General features: G+C 36.1%; 1 long non-coding RNA gene across 2 annotated transcripts; it reads left to right on the forward strand.

The window, feature by feature from the left end:
• Positions 1-1311: 1311 nt before the first annotated feature.
• On the forward strand, positions 1312-6032 carry LOC106053817 (uncharacterized). 2 transcript variants are annotated; one of them, XR_008777708.1, is made up of 6 exons: positions 1312-1326; positions 2500-2625; positions 2781-2873; positions 3919-4000; positions 4718-4891; positions 5735-6032. It is a non-coding gene; the product is annotated as an uncharacterized LOC106053817 (long non-coding RNA). The 2 variants fall into 2 exon arrangements; XR_008777707.1 differs by lacking the exon at positions 1312-1326 and having other exon boundaries at positions 2446-2625.
• Positions 6033-10742: the final 4710 nt, after the last annotated feature.

Raw genomic sequence — 10742 nt, forward strand, 5'->3', positions numbered from 1 at the left:
ATTATCTTCACACTTGCAAGGCTCCTACACACAGAAATATTCGGGCACTTCTAACAACACAAAGTATTTCTCCTCCTAAACAACTGCACCTAACTGGCAGCATGATGTCTAACACCTTCAATATTCATAAGTTACATCCCATCTAGTCTCTACTACACGCATTTGTATCTTTAACACAGACCCATTGAAAACACAAAGAAACTTCATTTAGCAAACCTTTAACACATTTCTGCATCATTTCCTTGCCTTGAACCGAGACTATTCGTTATAGAATGGCTGAACACTGACCTGCAACGTCACAACCTGTTTGCAGTTTAAACCAATAGTTTGTTGCCACGTCACAGATCTGTACAACGTGAAAACCAGCTACGTCACAACCTGTTGTCAGTTTAAACCAATAGTTTGTTCCCACGTCACAGATCTGTACGACCTGAAAAGCAGCTATTGGTCATCATGACGACAGTCAAAACGTCCACCAAACGACCAGGACGCCATCCTAAAATACAACCCTAACCATAACCCTAAACAACAGTACATTGCGAGGAGTTCTAAGCAGGTCGGGAATTGTTGGTAAGAAAATATTTTTAAATTAGCCTGGGCCACGAGTTAGTTTAACCAGACCCTAAATGTTGAACTTGTTTTTATTGAAAGCCCTTGTGGTTTTAGTTGCACCGTTTTTGTTTTTTTTTAAACTTGTCAAGCGATACTTCCGTTTTGATATTAAATTTCGTTTCCGGCCAATCTGGACATTTGAAAGAAATGGTGAAAAAAAACGGGAAGCCATTACGCGTGAGATCAAAGCAAAATGATACTGTTTTGCACACTAATGCATCCATACAAACATCAGCTTTGACATTTTTATTTTTTATTTTATCCATTTAGTCTCTGATATTGTTACTACATTTCAGAACTGGAAGTTAAAAACTTGTATCATACCTAAAAAAAGAAAGGCTTTAGAAGAATGTTACATTTGTTGTGTTCATTACTCTGAACGTTGTCTAATCAGTCAAGACTAAAGATTTTTTCTGAATTGTAACAAAACTGTGGCTTAAGTATCAGCGAATACCTTTTTTTAAAAAAATATTCCTTGTTTATATTGAGCGCTATCTATGCGAATGTATAAAAACATGGGACAAACATGCTTGTACTGTTTTTTAATCTCACAATCAGATAGTTTCTTATCTTAAGTACTGGATTTACTGTAAAATGTCTGTCAGTAACTTTCAATTAGACACGCATATATATGTTGTCAAGATGTTGTTGTTTTCTTGAAGCGACAGGCTTGTGTTGTATCTTCTCCAAACCTTTTGACTTGCGGATTCGGAGGTACCGTAAAGATAAGACGAACTCTCCTAAGTAGTACTAAGATAAAATAAAATGACACTGTAAATTTAATTTCCTTGAGTTTAATTCTTTTACACTCGAACTTGAAACAATAGATATGGATGCAGTAAATATGATTTAGATACAGGATACTATAATATTATAAATGAGCAAATAAACTAATGAAATTTGTACCTTAACTAGCAATATCTAGCACTCACGCTCCAAGTCCTAACTCTAACTCTAACTCTGACTGACTACACACTCAAAGGAAAAACCTTCCAACTACTTCCTTAAATAATCTCCTCCCCAGAAATCTTCAGAACCTTCCTTTCACATCCATGCTATTTTAACCTTTCTTTTTATTCCCCCGCCTTAACTAACTCCTGAACATGGATCTTGTACTCAGGATCATCTGATCATTCCACGTCACATTCTTCATATACAAACACACATCCTAAGGAGCGACACATTTCTCTGTTTCACCACATGCACTGAGAGATAAATTCAGTAGCAGCCTCACCTCCACACTACTCGCTAACTTACAGTTAACTCTTGTTCGATCATAATACCACATCACAAACCAAGAGATTAGAGACAGGGTTACTGCAGCGATTGGACCCCATGATGACCTGCTAACTAAAGTGCTAACTATCGTAAAAAAAAAAACGCAAGTCAAATATTTACGGCCATATTACAAGGTCTTCGGGGCTCGTTAAGACCTTCCTTCAGGGAAGAGTACCAGAAAAAAAAAAGAAGAAGCAGACAGAGAAAGCGATGGGAAGACAACATAAAAGAATGGACGGGCCTGCCATTGATAGAGGTTCGAACTAAGACAAAAGACAGAGACGAACGGAGAAAAATTGTCGATAAATCTTGAGTGGTGCCCCAACGGTCCAACAGATTAAGGCATAGGTAAAGGTAAAGGTGGATTATAATTTAATTATGATATCATACAATGACAGTAACCTAGTTGAAAAATTAAATAAATATCTTCTATGACGAAAACCTTTTTACAGCTAGTAAATATAATTAGAGAATATTTCTTTTTGGCAGGTTTACAGTATTTAAGATAAGACATTTCATTAAGAAATTTTCTAAATCTTGAACACTGATAACATGCTTTAATCCTGGAAGTTAAAAACTTATTTTACATTTTCCTCTTCTCTCTGGCAGCACGTCTGAAGTGTTAATATTTTATAAAGATGTCTGGCTTACATCTCGGCTGTACTGTCACAAGACCCAACCACCATCTGTCTACCGACTGCTTATTACACCAACTACACCAATCTGTTAACTGGGGTGAGTAGTCACATCTTAAACTCTTAATGCATGTGTCAGTGTGGAAGTGGGTGATGAAAACTTTATAACATTTGTATTGTAATTAAAATTAAGAAGTCAAAATTACCCCACCCTTTAAAAAATCTCCTAACATCATACCACTGTTGTTTTCCTAGGACTATGGCTATATCGTGACGGACTTCGGCAAAGAATTGCTTGTTGAAATCTCTAAAACAACAAATCTTCGTTTAGTCCTGGACTTCAAAAATGTAAGTTTGTAAAACAATAACATTAGAATTCAGCTTGTTACACACAGAAAGACTTCTGGTTGATAGTTATTTGTACTATGATATAAAAGTAAAGAAAACAAAATCAACACAAAGATTTTCTGTTTACAAAGTTTCTAAAAAGTATCATGAAAAACTACCAGATACACTAACATAGGAATACTGTTGAGATATAAATTTGATTAGCACGCATTAGCACTCATTAGCACTCATTTGTGACCAAATAGAAAGCTATAACCAAAAGCAGGTGTAGACCGTGAGTAGAGAACTTACATCGGCCTTCAACTGACAAGGGTCTTGCATACATTAGAAGTTGCAAAATATATAGATCAAAGCTAGGACTGTGAGGTTCTGTAATCCATTAATATTTAGACTCGAAGATAAGCCTTATAAACATAAATCTTTGAATAGAAGTCAGAGAATACATTTTAGACAACAGGAAAGGAGGGGTAGGTTGACCCATATGACCGACTTTTAAGTCAATAGTTTTGATTTAAATTTGTCTTACAATAATCGGCTGTTCACAAAGTCTTATTTATAAAACTCGAGGCTATGGTGATGTAGGGCTTGGCTTTTCAGTAGAGGAACGCAGGCATTTTGAGTTAAAAAGGTCTCCAAATAAACTAGGATGTAAATATTAACTTTTGTTTTTAAGGAGGAAGAAGCATTAAGATGTAGTTTATATTCACTCCCATATTACCCGCTGACCATACAACCAGATAAAGTTAAACATCAGTTGTGATCTTTCTTTCCCCGCCAGACGCCCATTCATTTCTGCCTCCACTAGATATAGAGAAACCACTGCTTAGATTAGATCTCTTCAAAACTGTAAATTAGTCTCAAAAATTTCTTTAAGGAAATAATTTTTAAAATCTTGATTAATTTAGCTGATAAGCGACCATGCTAAATGTTTATGAAATACTAAATTTGGAATAACTTCAGTCATCAGTGCTTCCAATCATGTACTGTATTTCAATTTGAATAGCAATGATAAACTTAACATATACTTTACTGTAATATACGGTAGTTGAAGTCTTACGAGATCAAAGCTAATGTCTGCAGAGAAGCACGACTCCCGCCAAGCAGAATTCAGACCAGATGTCTGCCACGTAAGTCACTATTTGTTAGGCCCCAGTTAGGCTTTACGTTACAAGTTTTTTAAGTGCTCCGTCTGTTCTCTTGCTATTATTTTATTTTCAACTACAATTCCCCACATTTGAAGTTATATTGAAACAAGTAAACTTGTAGATAAGAGTTCAATTGAAAGGTAACACCTTCACAATGCATAGATACCATGTGGTCGAGAAGATAGCGCAATCTCACTTCGTGTGAACTACAAGATGGATATAAAGCCGATTACATCCAGGCACAAATTGGTTGGGTCTATTGCATTATCGTCTGATTTTGCTGTAAGTATCTTGGTTGATATATTTTGTCTGCTGTCGCTCATCTTCGCCACGTAACTTGAAACACCGAAACTCAAAGACTTCATGCCATAAAGAGCGATCATGGGCTAGCGCTAGCATTCCCCAGTTACAGAATGTAATGAAAGGTGCTTTCATTTGTTTTCTTACAACGAACACAAATTTTGTAAACTTTATTAGCAAATATTGTCATAATGACAATAACTTTAAGTATGAAAAAAAACAACTATACATTTTGTAAGAACATATTGCAACCAATTATTTCCCTTTGTTTATGTAGTAATCACATTAATTTCTGTTACTACAGATGTAGGTCTAAATACTAACCACTTAGTGCTGCCTTAGAGTCGTTAAGAATTGGGTAATACTTTCTTATTATTGACAACTCTGATTTTATGACAGCATATTCCAAGCTTATCCCTACTCTTTCTGGCTATGTTGGTAACGCTCAAGTCTCTTACGGAGCCGTGTATGTTCAAACCTGGGAGGTGGCCACAGAGTTTGACATTGTCTACAGAGAGTCGTTTACAGTCCAGAGTGGACAGCCCTATTGGTTGACCATGTCCCAAGAATTAGGTAGGTCAAAGTAAAGCAGTAAGACGTTGTGGTCGCGTTTGAACTTCTATGACACTGTGGTATCAAAACAATACATAACACCTTTACAACACGACGACTCACTGAACACCCACTTAGATACTTTCCTCTACCTTGGCTTAAAGTTTCTTTCACTTTACTTTCAATCAATTGTAAAAAAAAGATAAACAGGTAAAACATCATATGAATACATTGCACAGGGAAGGATTCGCATTTATTTGTTACTTGTGGACAGACAACTGGAAGATTTGAAAACTTATATTTTTCATTTTGTAAAAAAATAAATGGGGGAGGTATCTTGAGAATTATTAAAAAACTGCCTAAGCTTGAGTCAGTCGCAATAAAATTGCCCAAATCAACATTTGGATTCGAAATGGACTAGTCAAGCTGTTTGTAACTATCAAAACACGATCCCATTAATACTAGAGTAAAGTAAAGTTCTCCTTTCAGACCTTGCAATCTATGTGGCAGATGATGTGATTGTTATCTTGCGTTTGTAGCCTACTGCTAACGAGGGTGTCATCTGGCCAGCACAATCACCAACCGCCTCTATTTAAACTTGTATACAAGCAACATCATCATGCTCAAGCATATATATTAACATCTAATTGTTATGTGATGAACATATATAATGAACATATTATATAATGAACATATTATATATTGAACATATTATATATTGAACATATAATGAGCATATGATGAGCATCGCTGGTATTATAATGATTATTACATTATTTTAGTATTATTGTCGTTATTACTCCAAATATCAATTTATAATAAAATTATTAAATTTCATAAAAATATAATTTTTGTTTCTTTTAGGATATCATGGAACAAACAATATTTATGTTTACACTAACCCCAAAGCCGGAGCAGCAGATCTTTGGGCTTTCCAAATTCCGCCAACCTGTGAATCCGAGGATCTTGGGGGTCCTATCGTGATTGGATAGATATAGAATCCTTGAGTCCTGGACAAAGATGAGGCCAATCATTGGATAATTCTTTACGAGTACACTTCTCAATTACTTGACAAAAAAATCTGCGATTCTCATTTAAAATCCTTCTTTGTTTTCGCTCATAAATAACTATGTACTATAAACAAAAAATCTTTTATTTTATATATCTTACGTTATAAGCTACAAAAGTTTTAACAAAAAGAAAATCAAAAGGCTGTGAAATAATCAAATTGTGATGAAGTATAATACGAAGGCTAAATAAAAGCAAGTTGTTTTTTTATTTTAGACAGTCACGTGGTATGCAAGTCAAAGTCGCCACATAAAAAATATATACTGTAGCTTTTCATAGCTTCTAATTCTATATGGTAAACTAGCCGGATATTGCCTGCGGGCCTTAGTTTGGGTATCTGTAATCGAGTGGGTTGGATTTAGATCTATGTCAAACTTTGCTTATGTTCCTTTCACATTTTTTCTTTCGCCACGAAAATGAAAGTAGATTGCGAAAATGGGTTTACCCGTTAATTCGATACATTCATATCTAATATAAAATACTGTGAAAGGGGTCTGCCCGATTTGTTGAAAAGTTTATTTTTCTAATAGCGATAAATTTAACTTTTTTAAAAAAATATTTTCGGGGCCCCCCGGTTGTAGGAGGGACATTAAACATGAACTACGGTCTCCGCCATGATCCAAGTAACATTTATGCCAAGTTTCATCAAGATTACTTTCTGCTTTATACATTAGACTAGCCAGATATGCCTTACTGTCTGCTTTATATATATTAGATGAGAGGAGATAATTGGGTTTCGGTACCAGAAAATTAGAGAGCCTTTGAGTTTCATAATTTAAGTGGCCAACTTTTATCTGGGATCATTTACTGTATAGCTTTCAAGCTTGTGTTTGTTGAAATGGAATGATAAAGTGTCTGATTGTTTGATATATACTATGTGAATGTGTTCAATCTTTTCAATATTTCTACATAAAGGACTAAAGTTTTTTGATTTTGTAAAGACCAATCAATTTCATTTTGTACACGTATTCGAGATTCACCAAACTACAGTCGTATATTGAGTCATTAGATTAAATGTCTTAAGATACCTCCATGTAGAGACCACCCAATTCCATTTAAACAAAGAAGTGCCTCTTAATGAAATTCACTATTGTACTAGGACTGGACATAAATATATGAGGCACCTCATGAAACACTTTTTGAAACATAATGTAAAAAAAACTACGACAATCAAACGTATTGGAGTTGAAAACCATGAACCCAGTTCATATCAGTTTAGCTAATATACTGTGATTATAAAACTTTAGTATGTCCTAATCTAGATTCTATGTTGATTACTAAACGTAGTATTGAAATTATATTACACTGCATTGATTTTCACAAGGAAATAAAGAATGTCAAGGAGGCTGACTTGGACGTCACTGTTGTCAACTCTATACAACAGAATTAAGTTCTAAACTTAACACAATGTCAATGAGTGAAATCTGAACTTCGGATCAAATCTCCTTATTCCAGTTAGTTACTTGCCCGTTTTTTAAAATCAAGTCTTAAAGTGAACGTGTACTGCTGTCTTTATGTGGAAATTTTTCAGTCACCGGAAACACCAAAACACTGACTACTTTTAGTTTTTCCGCTATGAATGAAAATCTGCAATACGCAAACACATTGAAATTGTTTCTGTTCAAATGAAGAATACTTTATCTTGTAGTCAAGACACTTTTTTGTTTCAGTTAATGTTAAACCAACATGCTTAGGGTGGATGGAATCGTACGAAACTGTTGAGGGAGACTTTGCTGTCGGTTTTCAAGTCCAGTCCATCATCACAATTGAAACAGATTCGAAAGCACCAAAGTGAAACAAAAAAAAACAACAAAAAAACTTTCTAACAAAAAACGCTAAAACATAACAGCACCAGAAAAATGTGTCATTGTTTAAACAGAGGTATAATATTTGTACAAGTATCCACTCCAGGATGAATTGTGTACATTGAATATAGACAGCAATGTCAATAAACTATTAAAACACTCTGTGTTCCACCATACAATCACAAGTAAGCTTAATTGTCTCCGTAAATAATTTTGTATTCTGCTGGGGGCATTCACACAATATAGAATGTCGCCCATCAATTTGTTCTTTTTACATAGCTTATATTAAGTCCCTCCGTCTGTTTGTCTGTTTTCTGGTAAAAAGTTACAAGATATTTCCCATTCTCGGATCAAGTTAAAGCTTTGCACAATTTTTCATTGAACCTGACAGGACATTGATCAATCAAACAAAAGTTAACCAATTAGATAATTAATTCAAAGTCAATGTCAATACGGCAATCAAGTAAAAAATTAAAGAAAAGTATATCAATTTAGTACTTTTATATTTATATAATATATAGGCCTATATATATATATATATATATATATATATATATATATATATATAAATAAATATATAAATTATATAGTAGAAAGGGCGCTAAGCCTTGCAATGTTTAGATAACAAGCTGTAATTAGCGTTTCTTTCCCTTTGTTTTATAAGTATTCTTTTTTCTATCCCATGTTAAAATCTTGAATGGCAAAATCCGACATTTGTTTCGTTTCTTTCACATGTTTCGGAAATTCTTTCAAAATAATAGATTATTACATCCCAACACGAGACCATTACATCCCAACACGAGACAATTACATCCCGACACGAGACCATTACATCCCAACACGAGACCATTACATCCCAACACGAGACAGACCATTACATCCCAACACGAGACCATTACATCCCAACACGAGACCATTACATCCCAACACGAGACATCCCAACACGAGACCATTACATCCCAACACGAGACCATTACATCCCAACACGAGAGCATTACATCCCAACACGAGACAATTACATCCCAACACGAGACCATTACATCCCAACACGAGACAATTACATCCCAACACGAGACAATTACATCCCGACACGAGACCATTACATCCCAACACGAGACCATTACATCCCAACACGAGACAGACCATTACATCCCAACACGAGACCATTACATCCCAACACGAGACCATTACATCCCAACACGAGACATCCCAACACGAGACCATTACATCCCAACACGAGACAATAACATCCCAACACGAGGCCATTACATCCCAACACGAGAGCATTACATCCCAACACGAGACAATTACATCCCAACACCAGACCGTTACATCCCAACAAGAGACTATTACATCCCAACACGAGACAATTACATCCCAACACCAGACCATTACATCCCAACACGAGACCATTGCATCCCAACACGAGACCATTACATCCCAACACGAGACCATTACATCCCAACACGAGACCATTACATCCCAACACGAGACCATTACATCCCAACACGAGACCATTACATCCCAACACGAGACCATTACATCCCAACACGAGACCATTACATCCCAACACGAGACAATTACATCCCAACACCAGACCATTACATCCCAACACGAGACAATTACATCCCAACACGAGACCATTACATCCCAACACGAGACCATTACATCCCAACACGAGACCATTACATCCCAACACGAGACCATTACATCCCAACACAAGACAATTACATCCCAACACGAGACAATTACATCCCAACACGAGACCATTACATCCCAACACGAGACCATTACATCCCAACACGAGACCTTTACATCCCAACACCAGACCATTACATCCCAACACCAGACCATTACATCCCAACACGAGACCATTACATCCCAACACGAGACCATTACATCCCAACACGAGACCATTACATCCCAACACGAGACAATTACATCCCAACACGAGACCATTACATCCCAACACGAGACAATTACATCCCAACACCAGACCATTACATCCCAACACGAGACCATTACATCCCAACACGAGACCATTACATCCCAACACGAGACCATTACATCCCAACACGAGAGCATTACATCCCAACACGAGACAATTACATCCCAACACCAGACCATTACATCCCAACACGAGACCATTACATCCCAACACCAGACCATTACATCCCAACACGAGACCATTACATCCCAACACCAGACCTCTTGTTCATTTCACAAGACCGGGCAGCCATCTTTAAAACATAAAACACGAGATATGCGATTACCGAATATTGTTTTCTAAACATTTATAGTTAAAAGAAACATCCTTGCAATTTGTACGATTGACAAAATGATCTATTTTTAAATCCAACTTCAATTTTATTGACTAGTCATCGACTTCATACATAGATTTGTTCTTATTCAATGACCGATATATGGACCTTGGTGTTTGTCTTCGATTAACACAACTGGATCCAGTCTAGACATCTCATCGGAACTCTTGTGACGTATGGACTGCTGAAAAGGTCTTTTTGTAACGCACTTGCCTTCTTTATATTCTCGTAAGGACTAGCAGGGTCACTATACATGAAATAAGATTTCCTATGTACTTGCTTTTTAAACAGGTGTAAAGACGATAAAACAACTAAGGCTGGATTTCTGTATTTCTAAGCTCAGCTATAGTTATTGGAATCTAGAGGTAGGTTACATGTAAGATTTTAAAAAGTTTTTGTAGAACAACATTTACTTTACTGACTTCCACAGGTCGAAATTTATTTGTAAATATCAATTCTTCACCCAACCCCCCCCCATCTCCCCCCCCTCAAAAAAAATAATGTAAAAAGTAAACATAAACATAACAGAGTTAGAACATTTTAAAGTTTACTATATTGTCACCACCAAGATCTATGAGCACCACCTAGTATCATTGTCACCACCAAGATCTATGAGCACCACCTAGTATCATTGTCACCACCAAGATCTATGAGCACCACCTAGTATCATTGTCACCA

Source organism: Biomphalaria glabrata, chromosome 4 (genome assembly GCF_947242115.1).
Source record: "Biomphalaria glabrata chromosome 4, xgBioGlab47.1, whole genome shotgun sequence".
Lineage (NCBI taxonomy): Eukaryota > Metazoa > Mollusca > Gastropoda > Planorbidae > Biomphalaria > Biomphalaria glabrata.